This window comes from Nomascus leucogenys, chromosome X, assembly GCF_006542625.1.
Source record: "Nomascus leucogenys isolate Asia chromosome X, Asia_NLE_v1, whole genome shotgun sequence".
Taxonomy (NCBI): Eukaryota; Metazoa; Chordata; class Mammalia; order Primates; family Hylobatidae; genus Nomascus; species Nomascus leucogenys.
Genome location: NC_044406.1, coordinates 133,959,756 through 133,977,334, shown reverse-complemented (window position 1 = coordinate 133,977,334; position 17,579 = coordinate 133,959,756). Strand labels below are relative to the sequence as shown.

At 38.1% G+C, this 17,579-nt stretch overlaps 1 protein-coding gene across 3 annotated transcripts in view; it reads right to left on the bottom strand.

The window, feature by feature from the left end:
* The window catches only part of AFF2 (AF4/FMR2 family member 2), a 518,465-nt gene that overhangs the window by 254,053 nt on the left and 246,833 nt on the right, over positions 1–17,579 (bottom strand). The window lies entirely within an intron of this gene.

Here is a 17,579-nt window from a genome sequence, read left to right as displayed (position 1 = left end):
TTTGTGGATATAAACACAATACAACAATGTTTAAAACTGTTAGAAATATGGATGGTGGGATCAGGCCAAGATTAAGTAGCACAAGTACTTTCTTAGAAAGCCTGGATATTTAGTCCAAGTGGGTCACAAAAAGCAGTCAGTTCCCTAGCAGCCAGAGCAAAGAGGGGCTCCTGAGAAGTTATAAGATGCATGGGGTACATGAAATGAGAATCAGTCAACTATCCTCAGCGATCTGAGGAAACTTGCTTTCCTGGATCTTCACAATGAGATATTATATGCATGGCAGATCTAGCTTAAGCAGCACCATTTGGAATTGCAAAAATATGGAACCAGCTCAAATGGCCGTGAATCAATGAATGCATAAAGAAAATGTTATCTACATATATATACACACACATATACATATGTATATACATATGTATACACATTATATATATATATATCATTAGGCATATATATGTGTGTGTGTGTATATACCATAGAATACTACTCAGCCATAAAAAGGAACAAAATAATGGCATTCGCAGCTACCTGGGTGGAATTGGAGACCATTATTCTAAGTGAAGTAACTCAGGAATGGAAAACCAAGCATCGTATGTTCTCTCTCATAAGTGGGAGCTAAGCTACGAGGATGCAAAGGCATAAGAATGATACAATGAACTTTGGGGACTCAGGGGAAAGTGTGGGAGAGGGTGAGGGATAGAAGACTACACATCGGGTACAGTGTACACTGCTCAGGTGATGGGTGCACCAAAATCACAGAAATCACCACTAAAAAATTTATTCATGTAACCAAACGCCACTTGTTCCCCCAAAATCTATTGAAATTTTAAATACGTAAAAAAAATCAACAGTTTTCCATATATATATATATATACACACACACACACATACACACACACACACATATACCCGCACATATATATAGTGAGGTTCATTATTGGCAGAGAATAGTGTTTGGAGCTTACAAAGTCTACACTTGCAAGGAACTGTTGTAGCTCACTTTTTTAATAATATACTGATTCACTCTATCATCTGTCACCCATCAGCAAATCTCACTAAGATCTGCTATGCAACAGGCACTATGCTAGGCATTTGGACAGCCACAACAGAAAAGACACACAGCTTACATTCCATGAGGACACAGAAGGTGTCTGCTGTGTTCGCTGCTGTAGTACCAGCATCTGATATCATGCCTGACATAGAGTCAGGACTCTGTAAACATTCGTTGAATAAATAAATGAATGAGTTTGCAGTCTAAAGAGCTAATCAGCCATGGGGAGTTGACCCAGAAAATCAAGGTAGACTGGATTGCGAATGTTTTCAATTGGCGAAATAATGGAACAAGTTTCTATTAAAAACAAAAAAAACTGGAGGACAGTTGAGTGATATGCCATCAAAATCATCTACATCTTTAGTAATTGTTTGTAAATGACCTCCCCATATACACCCACAGGACTAAGCGACAAGTACAGTGACTTTTCTCCCCAACTATTCTATCTGTAAAATGTTACATAATAGTTCTAAATAGTAGTTTAAAACAATAAAAAAAAAAGAAAAATTTCTCAATGTTTCCAAATAGCCAAATATTTCCATTCTGGTCAAAGCTATACCTACCCATACTTTTGTCCAGCTATATTTTTGTACATTGTGGAAGTGAAGTGAAACACAGGATCAATGTTACCCTTGATTATAACCCTTGATTGTCACAACAAATTCATTAAATAGTAGAGATATAAAGTTCATTTTACATATAAGGAAACTGAGGTCAGAATACATAGGAATAGTGTTCTTAAATGTAAAACTGCTTTCTTCACACATTCTTTCTAAGGCCACATAAATAGATGAAGTAACATGGAGAGAGCCCAATGCAGAAGAGTTGCACTTAAATCTATTGGCAAATAGAGGTGTTTATGTTCAATATTTTTAGACTTGGCAATGAATGTCAGCTTAGCACAGGAATATGTTAAAATCTTACCTAGTTATATTCTAAGGACATGACTTCATGTTTTAATAAAAGCTGTATATACAATTTATTATATTGACAAACTATCCAACAATGCCTCACTTAAGGCACTTGTTGAAATAGATGAATGATACAAACTCTAGGCATGCACTTCTATACCTCAGCATACTTCACTCTTTTACACAAGGGAAATTTCCAATTTATTTTCACTGATTTTGCTTCTCTTCAATAACACTAAAAACTTGCCCTTCCATTGTCTGATAACCCATTGAGTCAGTCCAGCTGTGAGCATGCAATTGGCACTACAATTCTTAAAAACCTCCTTCCCTGTGAATATTTGATGATGCCTGAAGGCCATCCTTCTTCCTGAGGAGCCACTGACAGAGACACTGTTGAAAGCTTGAGGAAATTTTTGTGAATTCTGTCAGAAAAGAAGAAAGAAAGGTAGTATTTCTTATTTGTCTTGTATACAGCTTTCTGTAACCAGGCAGGGATTGCAGTTCTTTTTAAGAAGGCCCATAGAAAACTCCAGTCTGGCTTTTTAAGCAGCTCCATTCAGTGCTGCTTAAAGATTTCAGGAGGTGTGTCACTGTTTCCATTCTAAATCCTGATTTGGGTGGGTTCGAAGTTTGGTTATTAAACCTAGCATAGTAACTGTTACCTTGGGAGTGAATTATTTTTCCAATCTGATGAAAATTCCAACTATGGTAAATTGGAACAAAGAAAATCACAAATGGCTTAGTTTCAATGTTTTATTTTTAATTTTAAAACATTAATACTATGAAAAGAGTCAAAATGGCTTTTGGGCAGATGCATTTGTTAGAAAAGTCAAAAAGCTCTTTCAGGTGAATTGTCCACTCTCCACTCTGTCTACTGTGGCTCAAAGCAAAAGTATTAATTCACAATTGCTTTCACAATGTGCCTAAAAAGTTGATGACATTACTGGATTTACTTGGTGGGACAATAATTTCTTATTCCAGGCTGAATGTAACTTACAATTCTCAGACACAGTTCAGGCATTGTCATAATCACAGTACATCGTGGAAGTGAAGTGAAGCACAGGATAAACGCTGCTGAAGCTATTTTAATCTATTTATGATAGATCTAGGGAGAATCAGAGGCATTTCCATTAACAAAACTATTCCTAGGATAACATAATGATCCTTCTATCCTCAAAACATAATGAAAAATGTGTCCAGCCCCTATTTCTCTGACTGTGATTTAAAATCAACACCATGCTTGCACTGTGCATTCAGTGGTTACAATGTCAGCAGAGAGGACTATGTGAGAAAATGTCACTTTCAGAACCATTTTGCTTCTCTGAATTCACTGGGCCTTCATTGTCACACTGCATTCGTTCTTTCTTATCTCAGTAATAATCCTTGAACTCATTCTACAATATTTCTTGGGAAATAAAACTCTTCATTCTTTCTAGTTTGGGTATAAACGTGTTTATTTCATAATTCAAAAGAAATCAGAACCCTTAATGACTTGCAAATAGTTAAGTCTAGTACAAAAACCTGAGAGAAAGTAGAATGGTTTATAATTGTGTACATATTTTCTAGGATCATGTGAACTAAAGGAATGACTTTCCCACAGAAATGCAGCTTTCTGTAAAGATTCTCTCAAATTCCAAACCCAAAGTCTTGACATTTCCAGGATTTAAGTCCTATGTCTAGGCGACACAAAGCAAAATAGAATGACCAACTGTTCTCATCTGCTCAGGACTGCCAAGTTTAGCATCGAAAATTCAGGACTGTTGTTGGTACTACTTAAAACACATTCTTGGCTGGGTGCAGTGGCTCACGCCTGTAATCCCAGCAGTTTGGTAGGCTGAGGCGGGTGGATCACCTGAGGTCAGGAGTTCGAGACCAGCCTGGCCAACATGGTGAAACCCAGTCTCTACTAAAAATACAAAAATTAGTCAGGCGTCGTGGCGGGCCCCTGTAATCCCAGCTCAGTTGGGAATCTCAGGACAGTTGGGAAATATGTATCAATAGACTTAAAAATGTTCATACTCTCTGATCCAATCATTCCACTTCTAGGATTTTATCCTAAGGGAGAAAAGCTAAACATGCATGAAATGATTCATGCAAAATGCTGTTTATTGCAGCTCTATTTACAATACCAAAGAATGGAAGTGTCTAAATGTTCAACAAAAGGGGAAAGGTTAAATCAAAAATGTAATCATGTTCTATAATATTATATAGAAGGTCTTCCTTCAAGTTTTAAAAATTAATGATAAGTGAAAATGCTCAAAAAGGCATGACAGAAAACCATATACACACTATGATTCTGTTTTGGAGAGAAAAATAACCAGATAGAGACATAGATATCACTGAGCTATCTACAGTGGTTATTGCTTATTGATGAGATTATGGGTGATTTTCATGCTAGTTTTTATTCATTTCTGCAGTTTCCCAATGTTCCACAATCAACTTCTATCACTTTTATTTTAAAAAGTTACAGGAAATGTCTGCCAAAGGGGCAACCTTAAAACTAAACATGCAAAATCACAAAAACAGCTATCCAATATTTGAGAAACGTGTTTCTGTGTCTTAAGAATCATGTCGTTTCAAATAACCTGACATTTAGATTGACAGTTCTTCCCTCAAATTTTCCAAGCTAACATTTGGCCTCAGAAAATTGTTCTATACATTACTCTCAAGAGCTTCGTACTCTGCTTCTTGCATTCTGCCCCTACCTACATGGTCTTTTGCTCAAATACAATACACAGGAATCAACCAGATTGCTCAGCGTGAGGCTTTGCCCTACATAGGATCATGCTAAATAATGCAAATATGTACTTTTTAATAACAGCAGGCCAAATGTACAATGGATTACTCATATAGTTATCAATGTCACCTGACCTCATCTAAATATATGAATTTACTCCGAATGAGCTCCGTGGTAGCATTTAGGACATTGCATGTTTTGACAAAATTACAGTTATTATGAGAACGGACTTTTGTTTTTTGATATTGCTGGTTCTCTTCCCAGCTTATAAAGCAGAGAGATGCATGAGAGTTTAACTTTTTGAATAATTAGCATAAGAACAAAAATAAGAGTGAAAGATAGATTTTTAAAATGGTTTGAGGATTTTTAAGTCTTACTAAGTCAATGATTGTGTTCAATTTTGGCAAAGAAGAGTAAAGATTGGGGTTAGTTCTCATTTTACCAAAAATTAACAAGTCTTCCTGCTCCTCAGTTTCTTTACAAAATAGTCCTTGCTGATCCAAAACACTTTTTAAAGATCTAATCTAGGTTATGCAGACTATTTTTAATTCTAATAACTCTCATTCATTGGGCACCTACTGAGAGCCAACTACCATGCTAGTAGCATGGTATAGTACTCTTTATAATTTTCTAATTAATATGCATATATGGTGCTTTAAATTGTATTTTTATATATATGGGTATACACACACATACAGTACACACATATACATAGACAAACATATAGGCATATATGTGTATGATAACTTTTTTCTCGTTCCTCTAAAATCGCAGTCAGCAAACTTTCCTGCGAAAGACCAAATACTACATTTTCAGCTTTGTGGGCTATATGGTCTCTGTCACAACTATTCAACTTTACTCTTGCAGTGCAAAAGCAACTATGGACAATATGTAAATGAATGGGTATATTTGTGTGCTAACAATACTTTATGTGTAAAAGCAAGCATTTGTAATTTGTAAGCTCCTGGTCTACACCAAATGGAACTTTAATACAGTCCTGGCCACGGTGGCCAGTACTATATTATACCTTGAGGTAAGATTGTTACAGAACTGAACATTTTGTAAATATATCAGAATGAATTTAAATTGAATATGATTTTAAAATTCGCCCTCCTCATATTATGTTCCCCTCCTGACCCTTTTGTTGTACTCCATGTGCTCATGTTATGTTGTTGTTCTCTGTCGTTTATGAACTCCCACCCTGACCAGGGGTCAACAGGTCAAATGTAATGACTTGAGAAATCAAAAATTCCACTTTTATTCACTTACTACATTTATGTGTCTCAACTTCTTATATTCTAGTTGCTAACTTGCAAGCATGCACTTTGTACTTAAGCTGCCAGATGAGCCCTCAAAATATTCAGTCAGCACCACATATATCTAATCATCCAGAAAGTGAGGAAGCTTGCTGCAAACATCTGTTTCATATATTTTATTTTTAAAATTCAAAACTATACCTTCATTCATCATGCTTGGGCAGGTGTTTATATGATTTAGACATGGTGAATGAATGAAGATTCAAATGTACTACTACTGAGATGTCAGAGGGAAATAAGTCAATTCTTGAATTGCCTTCTTTTTAATTTCAAATAAATAGGTTGATTATTTGCAGATTATAAAGGACACAAATCACCACTATCAAATGAAATGTTCACATTCCAAAATCATAAACTTCAGAATTCTCATAATTCACCAGCAAAGTGGAAAGCACAGTTAACTCTTTCATATGAGATCATTCCCAGTTCAAGGTACACAGCGCAAGGAGAGAAGCTCGCTGTATTAATTTGCTAACTGTTCTTACCTCCCACCAATCTTAGCCAGTGCCGTTCTTCCACCAAGCCAGCTCTATATAAATGTTAGCACATATACAGCACAGCCAATTTTTGTGCTAAGCACTTCACATGGTTTATTTCATGTGATCCTAAAGAACCCTCTAAGGTAGGCATTATTATTGTTCCCATTTTGCAGATAATGGAAGTGAGACTCAGGGCAGTTAAATATCTTCCTTACAGCTAGAAAGAGACAGTTCCTGAATGTGAATGCAGGCTGTTACATTCTAAAGCCTATTTTATGTGAATCCCCTATCCTACATTGCTCCACAATGACATGGGCCCAGCCTCTTTTAATAGTTTCCTGGCTCAGGTCCAGTCCATCAAGCTTGTAAACAACCTCTAATTACAAACATTAAAACTAGCCAGTGTTTCACCTTCAGTTTTTCTGCTCCACTAATTTTCCTTGAAGGAGCAAAGGGCTCAGATGACCAACAGCATATTTGTTTCAGGGAAGATATTTGGGTGTTCCAGGCAAAATTTACGAAGAATCTCACATGATGGCTCAGTAAACAGAAGCAGAAAGATGGATGGATGGATGGATAGATAGATAGATAGATAGATAGATAGATAGATAGATAGATAACAGATAATCACTGGATATTTTACCTACGATAATTTAAATAATGTTTGAGTATTTTTGATTTTCTAATTAGAAATTCTGTATACTTCCTTTGCCTGAAGAATAAGATACTGTCACTCTAATGCTGTCATCTCACTTCAGAGTATCTGGACATATGCAGTGACCTCCTCTTTTTCTTATTTTTCTGTTAGAATTTGGTCCATACAGGCAAAAACCTAACCGCATGTGATTCTAACTTGCTGCAGAACCTGTCACCCCCCATCACTTTGTGATTTAGTGTAACCTGAACAGAGACTGCTTTGCTATTTCATTGAGGAGCAAATACATGACTCAGAGCTAGGAGGTCAGACTTAAGGCCCTGATTAAGGCAAATTGGAAAAAAAATGGAAACGTTTTTCTGTAACTGAATATCATAATTAAGCAGAGACAAAGCATTGAACTGTCTCAGCGTCATGATGATTTGAAAACAAAAGTGACAAACGCAGTTTCAGTCATAATCAAGATAAGGCTAAATATTTAATATGGAAGGAAGTGTTTGAACATGGGAGTTTCTGGTATAAGTGCAAGTAAAATGATAAACTGATGCCAAGATGGAAAGCAATCAGGAAGTTTCGAATATTTTTTTTTTTTTTTTTTTTTTTGAGACGGAGTCTCACTCTGTCACCCAGGCTGGAGTGCAGTGGCACAATCTCGGCTCACTGCAAGCTCCGCCTCCCGGGTTCACGCCATTCTCCTGCCTCAGCCTCTCCGAGTAGCTGGGACTACAGGCGCCCGCCACCACGCCCGGCTAATTTTTTTGTATTTTTAGTAGAGACGGGGTTTCACCATGGTCTTGATCTCCTGACCTCGTGATCTGCCCGCCTCGGCCTCCCAAAGTGCTGGGATTACAAGCGTGAGCCACCGCGCCTGGCCTTCGAATATTAATCTATCTCTTTGACTCCTACACTCGCTATGACAGTTACAAAACGTAATCACCACTACAATCAACATGAAAAGCCCATCTATGAGTGTATGAACTCAATCAGCATGTTGATGCCTTCATCCAACTTATTCAGAATCCTTAAAGATGTTATAAGGAAGAGTCCTGTTATTTATTTCATTGTAATCCTTTGTATATTTATCTTAGTCTTCGTAATAGATTATGAGCTTCCAGAGGGCAGGGGTTATATGTGGTATTCCTCTTGTGTTCTTTAATAGTACAGTTGAATTGAACAGTCTCTCGACAAGAAAGAAGGGGAACACCTCTAATCACAAGTCACCACTTTTCAGCACTTTATACATCCGCTTGTAACAATGGTTAATTGTTCCTTCAACAATGTATAATCAACATCCAAACATTGAATGGATTCTGTAACAGGACTCTATCTTCCTGGTGTAGGGAAAGGGAATAGTGGAAGGGGCCACACAGGAAGAAGAGGTGAAAGGTGACTCGTTCCATTAGTTGAGATTAAGAAAGGTCAGATGTTTGGATCCCTAGAAGGAGCCCATAGATAGCTTCTGGATCCTCAAAGCAAATAAATTTTCTGCCCTCTTCATGCCTTCCTGATGGTCTTTGCTACAGGGAAATGTATTGACGGGAAGAAAGCAGTTATCAGCTCATGTTTCCCAGAGGCAAAAAAAAGACTTTAAAAATACATGGAAAACCAAATCAATCCTCCAAAGTTTCTTAGGATTCTAAGAAGCCTAACACAATTATTGGTACTTACTGTTGAATTAATGCTTGTTAGAGCTTGCTTATTAGATTAATAGAGATAAAAAGTGTTACATAGCATGGTTACTTGTGTTTATTGCATATTGTATGTGGCATAATGGCATCTATTGTATAATCAATGTGTATTGTATGTTAGTGCTCTTTTAATAGGATTTGGAAAATAGTTTTAGTAGGTTCAGTGATTTGGAATCTTATAGTTATGCCTTCCTCTTTTGTGGTCTACTCTTGTTCATAGCCATGATTGATTGGATGGGAAGCTCTTGATCAAACCCCCACTTATCACCTTGCTCCCTCAAGTGCAAAAGAATTTGCCTAAATATTGGGAGGCTCTGGAGTTTGTATTCTGCACACCTTAGCTAGACATATGTAGTAAGATTGAGAGCCAATTATGTATTCAGAAGGAATGGGAGAGATGTCTGAAAGGCTAAGCAACAGGCCAGGTAGCAGTGGCTTCCATGGAATGTAGAACTAAACTGAAGGAACACAGACTCCATGGCCTATTTTTGTCAGTAGTCTATGGAAAACTTTTCAGTTCAGGACATTGGATAGAGTCTCAGCATCAACAACTTATCCCAGTCACAATTAACAGTGACAAGCTGTGCCTTCTGCCACTCGGTAAAGTGCAGGATACACATCATAGCTACAGGAGATTAAAACAGAGACATCGTTGTCTTCCCCCAAAAGATACAATATTAATGTTTTACAAACCAAAGTTATCAGAAAAGCTATTACATGAAAAATGTGTCAGAATGGGTTTAATTAGATAAATGAAAATGTGCCAAAGCATATAAGACCAGATGCATATGGAATCAGCTGTCCCATATTATCAGGAGGTTGCCCCATAAGTCCATTTATGATATTGCCTCAAAAGTTTCCTCCAGGGGTATATAATTGCACTTAAAATTTACTCCACAGCTTATAATTTTCTCAGCAAAAACACAAATTTAAAAATAGCTGCAGAACTATCAGAGCAGTTACAATTCATGGATTCTTTTGAAGAATTTAAACTAGTATTATCAATACCCAGAGGCAGCTATTTTTGTAAAACAAGAAATAAAGAACATCTTTCATGACTTCCAGAAAAAAGGCAGATTATGCATACTATAAAAATGTGGAGTTGAGTGATTCTGGTATGGTTTCATTTCATTTAATCCTATTTCCTCCCCCACAGACAAACAGCTACCATCACAACATCCCCACGGTCTTAAAGCTTAAAAAGAAGTGAGCCTTACAAATGGCTGCTCAAGCTCTCCCTACCTCACCCTCCACATTTATGCAAAGGGGCATGATGTGTCCTGGGAAGGGAGGAATATAAGCTGCAACGTGACTCTGGGAGAAAAGATTGAGTTTTAATGTTGCGAAAGTGTACAGTTTTAAGAAATGTAGTTGAAGTCTGAAAACCCTTTGCTCAATGAAGAAATCATTGAGAAGTTCCTGGCAGCATGTCAAATATTGCATTTCAGAAGACAATTAAAATAGTATAATGAAAAAGCTATAATTAGAAACATATCTATGTAAGTAACATATTATTTTTCTTCCATGATGTTAAAATAAAAACACGAATTTCTGCCAGCTTTCATTAGGGGTCTTCATTGAGGAGATGGTTTCTGCTGCCACAAAGGTTAAATTAAAAAAACAGCAAATGTCCTCAAAGCGATATGTTCTTACATCACTACTTAAATTTTCACATAACATAATTAAATCAGGGACGTGCTGTGGCTCATTCAATACTAATGTGAACATGGCATTCTCTCACTTGAAATCCATTTTTTAAAAAATTGGGATGCTGTTCAGGACTAGAACTAGATGGACAAACTCCATAGTTGGGATTATTAACAAGTTGTTTGATTCCCCAGTGGTTTGACTAAATTGCCCACTTCTCCTCCCTTCTCTTCCTTCCTTCTACAGACATTAAGAGAGCTCATCCTGGGTTCAAGACATCCTGGTAAGTACCGGATACAAAGGTAGGTGGAAAGCCCAACAGCAGATAAAAGACAATGACTAACAAAGTTCATATTATAACTTATTTGCTCTGTTGTCAAAGGTAGAGTCGATTATTAGCAGGGAAAATAGGATGGTATTCCTGGCAGTGGGAATAGTATATGTACTATAGTCTGAATGTTTACATTCCCCCAAATTCATATGTTGAAATCCTCACCCTCAATACTACGGTATTAGAAGATGTTGCCCTTGGGGGGCGATTAGGTCATGAGGGCTCCTCCTTCATGAACGGGATTGGTACCCTGATAAAAGAGGCTTCAGAAAGCTGTCTTGCTTTTCTGCATTTTCTGCCACATGAGGATTGCTGCAAGAAGATACTAAGAGTGTAAGAGGACATCACTAGACATCAAATCTTCTGGTGCTGTGATCTGGGACTTCTCAGCCTCCGGAACTGTGAGAAATAAATTTCTAATGTTTATAAGCCTCCTAGTTTATGGTACTTGGTTATCGCAGCCCCAATTGAAATAAGACAACATGCATGGAGAGTGAACAAATAAATCATGTCAGAGAAAGCAGGCAAATTAACTAGGCAGAATCCATGAGGCCTAGTTAAGAAATGATGATGGGTGTCAAAACCACCATTTTTTAAGCACCTGCTATTTGGCTACCCAAGACAAGATGGGCTTTCTAATCAGAAACTCCTCATGTCCACTGACATGCCCACACAATCACAATAGGTAGACTTCTCCAGAGAACAAGCCCTGTCTACTAGAGGTTGCTTAGCACATTCTTATCCTGTAATGTGCTTTCTCCTATAGAAAGGCCAGTCTGGCCATATGTTCTCTGTCATGGTGAGTAGGGCATCATAAGATTGTGCATAACTGTTTACAAATCTGGAAATCCTGAATGCTGTAGAAGTACCACAGGCCCCTCATTCCCAAAGCAACTCCCTCATTTAGAAAACACAACTATTGCATAGAGGGAATAATCTGGCTGTCACATACATCATAATGAAGGTAATGAACTAGCTAGAGAACTTTGTTGTTGGTTTTTACCCTGTCCACAGCAGTCCACATCTAGCATTTCAAACTGGCTACAAAAGTAAACAAACTAAGACAGAAACTTCACCAAAAATGTTGGTGATACTAGCAATTCTCTGGAGAAACTGGCTATTTACTTGAAATATTCAAAAATGTTGTTAGCACAGAATTATTACTTATGGGATTTAAACAGAGTATCTTTATGTGGTTTCAATTATAGTCAGCAAACACTGGAGAATTTGGAAATAAGTATAAATTGTTATACTCAGCTCACAGAATGAAAATAAACCACTCTAAATGCTTGTTATCAAAAGACAAGGCAAGAATATACCTTTTGATTGAGGCAGAATGATATATGGATATCTACAACTTCAAGTTGCTCATGGTCTATCACAGAGACAAGATATGGTCATTAAGAATGACAATGCAAGGCAAGTTGTGCCATGTGACCCAAAAGTGGATGCTAGCAACAAGAACAAGAGTTACCATTTGCTGACTGCTTATTATGTGCAAGCCACTGTGCTCAGTTCTCCAGTTTCACCATCTCATTTTTTTAATCTTTGCAAGAACTGTTTAACCCTATAAATATTACACTTCATTTAACACTATGAAAAACTATTATTATTCCAAGTTTACAAATGAAGAGACATAGAAATGTTCATTGACTTTTCCAGGGTTACATAGGATCTAGATTTAAATCCAAATCTGACACAAGTAGAGCATGGCTAGAAGTGTGAGACAGCAGTCTGGGAGAGATGGCACAGTAAGAAATGACTGGATAAGAGAATGACTACATCTGATTACTGAGAAGGCTCAAAGTTAAAGTACTGAAATGATACCTCATGCTGAGGGATGGAAGGGAAAAACAGCAAATCACAGACAGACAGGCGGGATGAGAGCGAAGAAAATACAATGTCAAGAGTCTTCAAAAGAAGGATGGGAAAATGTCAAATGCTATTCCCCCCAAAAAATAAAACCAACAAAGATGAGGTCCCAGAAAAGACGACTGCATAGGAGTCTCTGAATAAATGTTAAGGGTGCAGGCGGCTGGGCGCAGCGGCTCCACCTGTAATCCGAGCACTTTGGGAGGCCGAGGCAGGCAAATCACCTGACGTCAGGAGTTCGAGACCAGCCTGGCCAACATGGTGAAACCCCGTCTCTACTAAAAATACAGAAAATTAGTCAGGCGTGATGGCGGGCACCTGTAATCCCAGCTACTCGGGAGGCTGAGGCAGGAGAATCGCTTGAAGCCGGGGAACGGAGGTTGCAATGAGCCGAGACTGCACCATTGCACTCCAGCCTGGGCAACAAGAGTGAAACTCCGTCTTAAAAATAAATAAATAAATAAATAAATAAATAAATAAATAAATAAATAAAGGGTGCAGGCCCTCAGCATTATGATGGAGAAAGTGCTCATGGTGTAAGGTGAGGAGGAGGCAGTGGGTGAAGGGTAGAAATGGAAATACTTTTTGCTCAAATTTCTCACCAATGTCTTAATTGTGTTCTGGATTACTTACCATTCCTGAGCCTCAGTTTCATCATCTGTAAAAGATGCTTAATGCCAACCACCTTGCAAGTGCTATGAAGATTTGATGGAGAGAAGCATGCTACATTATGGTGCAGCACGTAGGGTCTGGGGTCAATCCAGGTGGGGCTGCAATGCCTGCTGGGCCACTTCTGACCATATGGCCTTGGAATATTCCTCAGGCGCTACAGGACTCACCACAAGCTGCTGTTAACCATCAATATCAAGTAACTAGCCTGATCCAAATGAGGCACTCAATATATAGCAGATGTAGGTATTATTATTATTAATGCAATTTAGAATTTGTCAATTAAAATAACTTTACTTTAAAAGTGGTAAAGAAAATATGCAATGGAACAGACAAGCTGGGAATGGTGGCATGCACCTGAAGTCCCAGCTACTTGGAAGGCTGAAGCGGGAGGATCTGTTGAGCCCAGGAGTCCGATGCTATAGTGAGCTATGATCACGTCATTGCACTCCAGCCTGGGTGATGGAGCTAGACTCTGTTTCTAAAATTTAAAAACAAAGACTATTTAGGAAGGCAACGTAAATTTCACTAGTTTAAATAATAATTCTCAATCAGCAAAATGATGATATTGTGTGTATTCAAACATGGAAACCAACACAGAAGCTATTCTGTTTAGGGCAACAGAGAAACTAATATGTATTTGTAACTAAACTATGTACTGGGGTTTCCCCTTTTTAAATTCTGTGAAGCACAGCTTTTACAGTTCCTCCAAAAATTAGAATAAAAATGGGAGAAAATTTTCCCAAACCTAAGGGATATTATTCATGGTAATGAATCATGAAATTAATGAGCTGTCTACTAAAGATCTACCATTAAAAATGTATGTGAGAAAACCATTCTATGCAAACTCCATTCCCTCAATCTGTAGACGCTATCCTGGGAGTTAATTCAGTACTTTCAAAAGTTCCATTAACTCTTGCAAACCACCCTCATCTCAGTCAGCTGTGAAAGATGAATTTGTTCCACCCCCGTCCCCACTATGGCCTGCAAAAGGTTAAGCACTTTTTCAGGAATGCCAACCATTTTTCCCAAATAGGGTCTCAAGTGCTTACATTTGCTGGCCAGGGTGCTCTCTGAGCCCCCCAGTCAAGGTAGCCCATCTTCCCTCCACAGGGCACAATACCCATCCTCTGCAAAGGATGGATAAGGACCCATTATTAGTACCACACTGACTGCTTATATTGGAAAATGAGGAAATGCTAATGAAATTGCTTTTATGGGCTGACATTCATGGATGGCAGAAAGGGACATTAGAGAATGAGTCTGGTATTTGCTCTTCGGGAGTATTTAAGCTCCCAGCCCAAGCTCACTGGCAAAATGCACACGTGGGTACACACACTAACACACTCATGGCTGCACGCTGTCTGTAAAGGTCACTGAGTACTTGTTAACCTTGAAGGGGAAAGAAAAACCTCAGTATTTTCCCCAACAATACTCCAAGCCTCTTGTAAATCATATTCATATTCATACACTTAAGCATTAATTTACATACTTAATTTCTGACAGGCTGACAAACACAGCCCTTCTACCCTCTCAGTGTAAAGTGAGAAGTCAATTGTTATTCAGTGTATCCGTTACAGTGGTAGTGCCGCTAACTGTATTTTATATAATGTGCTATCTGCAGAAAGGCAGATAAGAATTTGATTTAACATCCAATTAAAAGCCGTCATTGAAAAATTACTTCAAATAAGCCTTTTATTTTCTTTAATCAGTCTTCAATTCAAGCCTTCCTTGGACCTACTGAACCAAGCATCAGGACTCATGAATTTTGATTAAAAAACTTGAGCCCATTTCTAACTTAAGCAGATTTTTTTTTGTTGCACTGTTTGATAGAAATTTAATAAATCTATGATTCCTAGCCAGCATCATTTATCATCTTTTTTTCCGCAAGACTGGCCTATTATACCTAGGCAGTAAATTATGAGGGAACCAGCAAACCAAAACTTTTCAGCCCGTTACTGAAGAAGAGATATAATCACTTGCATTGAACCATATAATTATAGTAGAATATGAAGCTCTGAAACATTAGGTCCTGTTTTGAATATGTAATGCCCAGCTTTTGAGAGTCTAAAAGATTTCGAGTTGATCTAATGTAGCTCAGTTTAGTATGATATTAAAGTATTTGTTGTTAATGAAAATAACAGCAGGAAAAAAATAAAGAGATGTGTAAACAACAAAACAGTCCCAGGCAGATTATTTGGAAAGTGACTCTGGGCTTTGAAAGACAAATCAAAAACCAAAAACTTTCAACTTGGTGCTTTTAAGTTAAATGTCTTATAATAAAGATTCAAACTGTGTTACTTCCATTTACTCTTTTAGCTACAATATTTTTTTTGCATGAGTGCTCAAGGTTGTACCTGTATCCTTCATAGAGTTTTAATGGGCATAATATATATTCTTTTGTTCATTCGAAAATTATTTGTCAAGCTCCTTCTAGTGGCCAGGCACCATGTTGAACTTTGAGATACAATGGTGAGCAATATAGGCAAATCAGCCTAGTGCAAAAGACGATGCTTGAGCAGTGCTCTGAGAGAGGACATGAAGTCAGGATCAAGGGAAGCTTCCCTACAAAAGTGCTTTTTTTTAGGTCTTGAAGGGTGAATAGGAGTTCATGAGGAGTCTTGGTTACTGCCAACAATAACTTTTATTGATATAAATGTCTCTGGGTGTGTGAGTCAGGAGAGCTTCGTGTAGAAATCATGGGGTCATTGAAAATTATTTGTATTTTTCTTAGAGAAATGATCAAATATCTAATGCTTCTCTGTATCTAGGAACCCCATCCCCCGTCCATCTACCTCTCTGCCACCATGTCAATGACTACACAGGCTGAATTTCTTTCCAAAGTGGGCCAGATCATTTTGCATTTCCATGCTTTGGTACAATCTGTTTCTACCTCGTTGGGATGTCAATCCCAACGAGTCTCTACCAGTGAATTGGCCCTCAGTCTGCCAGAAAGGAATTGACTATGAGAAGCCTTGCCTGATGGCAGTAAGCCCCTCCTTGCATTATCCCTCTATTAGAAAGCTTGGTATCGTCACTGCTTATTTACTTATCTATCTCAAGCTTGGTATCGTCACTGCTTATTTACTTATCTATCTCCTGCCCAGGATAGGAAGTTGCAGGAAATGTAGAATGAGTGAATGAATGAATGAATGAATGGGAGAACTGACAAAATGTTCTTAGCTTCTTACTATGCTGACTTGTATGGTTGTGGTAATTCCTTTCTGGAAGAGAAAACAGTAGCCTAAATCCTTTAGGCAGGGGTTTAATGTGCTCCAAAAGATAAATGGCATTGATCCCCTTAGAAAAACCAACATTCTGATTGATACAATAGAAGTAAGAGGAGGGACTCTGCCTGGCTTTGCAACCTGTGTTTTCTTATTCGTAGCTTTCCAAAACACTCTAGTTACAAAGGAAGGCAAATTATGCTATGAAATATTTATTTTTAAAAGGCTTGAGAGAGAAAAGGTTAGGCTGTAGCTAGGAGAAAACTAAATAGCATCTTACAAACAGGGTCTGATATCCAAAGGAGCAAAATGGAATTTTCAGTGAAAAGCCTGTCAGGGATTCAAGATTAATTAAGAATATATGTAAGTAGAAGACTATTGCTACTTGCCTGCCTATAGCACTATCACACATTACTAATAAAGTAGCTGTTTCTTCTTTTTGCTTTGGCTACTCTTTTTTAATTTATAAGCTACACTGTGCTTGCTTATGCAGGCGTTTTTCCCTTTCAATAATGCACTGTGGGATGGGCGCAGTGGCTCACAGCTGTAATCCCAGCACTTAGGAAGGCTGAGGCGGGTGGATCACTTGGGTCAGGAGTTCGAGACCAGCCTGGCCAACATGGCAAAACCCTGTCTCTACTAAAAATACATAAGTTAGCCGGGCGTGGTGGCAGGCACCTGTAGTCCCAGCTACTCGGGAGGCTGAGGTGGGAGAATTGCTTGAACGCAGGAGGCAGAGGTTGCAGTGAACCGAGATCGCACCACTACACCCCAGCGTTGGCGACAGAGTGAGACTCTGTCTAAAAATAATAACAACAACAATAATAATAAAAATGCAGTATGATTGTCAGCTGATGCCTACTTTTCTTTAGTGGACATGTAATTGTAATAGGCACTGCAGGCTTCAGTATTTAAAGAGACAAGAAAAGAACAATAATCGCATTCATATAAAGGCACAGGCACAGAAAGCCTGGGTTAAGTTTCAAGATACTT